Source organism: Coenobita brevimanus, chromosome 62 (assembly GCF_032717465.1).
Source record: "Coenobita brevimanus isolate Jiangsu-jjx chromosome 62, ASM3271746v2, whole genome shotgun sequence".
Taxonomy (NCBI): Eukaryota; Metazoa; Arthropoda; class Malacostraca; order Decapoda; family Coenobitidae; genus Coenobita; species Coenobita brevimanus.
Window position 1 is genome coordinate 36079695 of NC_137015.1, and position 1514 is coordinate 36081208.

Here is a 1514-nt window from a genome sequence, read left to right on the forward strand (position 1 = left end):
AGCATTGTAGACAGTGTTGCTCGTGTATTTGGATGGTCAGTGGCTAGTTCATCCCAAGCATTACCAAGACATCCAGGTGATTTAAACTACTCTTACAAATCACAAATGTTAAGTATTTACATTGGATCAGTAGGTGACAGATGCATCACATTGGAGTAAGTTGTCCCATCTCAGTTTACTAATGGTCTCTAACCGGTGCACTCCACATGAGAGAAATGAGTGGGGTTGATATTTTCTGTTTGTCTTTAGTAAAGTGGTGTGAAATGACCCACTGTTATTGTGAAATTGAGCATTGAGCACAAAGGAACTAATAGAAAACTTTAATGGGTCAGAGGATGTATGCTTAAAAACTGGCCACAAATATGCGCAACACCTGAGTGAACATCAGGGACTGGCATTCATTTGACATTTGCTGTGATATCTGTACTACTTATGTGGACTTGATTGTAGCTCATATTACTTGAATATTGAGGTTTTGAGTTTCATAACTGTAGTCATGAAGTCAGAAATTCCCACATGTGGCTAGACTCATTACACTGAGTGGCATTTGTTACAACTGTCATAACCATCATGGTGAAACACTATAGAATACATATACATACAGAGAATTCTCACTATAAGTTGCTGTTTTTACTATCAAGGTAAATAATATTAAAATTATCCATTAATTTTCCAACGTTAGTACAGTACCAGCAAAGGCTGCTAAAAAAAACATTATTGTACCATATATATGGAAAAAGGTCGAAGATATTCTGCACACATCTCTGGCTTATAAGGAGAACTGCCTGTACTGTGTATGTTTCCTGTTGCTGTAATGAAACACTGTGACTGCTGTGTATGGAATAAGAACGCCCATCAGTGTCATAATTTACACCACAACTGTTTATCTGACAGGTTCGATGTGAAATATATAGGAATTTTACAACAGATTGTGATCATAGCCTGTTGACTAAGTGTTATCTCTTTGATGATAAGAAAGAGTAACTGTTTTAATAAGTGTTTGACAGGTTAGGCCATGAGTATCTAGGGAATTTTATGCTAGAATATGGTCTTAAAGTAACATGCTGTCAGTATGTGTCTCAGTGATGATGAGGGACAGTTACTTTTAATAGTGTCTGGGCTCAAGAAACAATAATTACTGTATGCTAGTTATATGGGAGTTATCAATTCAGCCCGACAACCAATACCCAGAATATGGTAATTTGTAATTACAAACTGAATTTCTTAAGGTGCCAACTTTATTCAGTCTACCTTTTTAGCAGTGATCATTGTTTTTTATTGTCAAAGTATGGGTTGTTACTTTTATTTTTCTTTTGGCCTTTTTTTTAGCCAAAGAGTTAAAAAGTAAGAATATATAAAGTTGCACCTAAGGTGCCCTACCAGAGAACTTCTACTGGTAGCCTCACTTGTGTTATCATGACAGTCAAGCTAGTTGTTGTGAGGGTTGTTGTACAGTTGGGGACAAGTTCCAAATATTCCACTGCTTCTGTTTCACATTTCAGGCATGTCTGGTA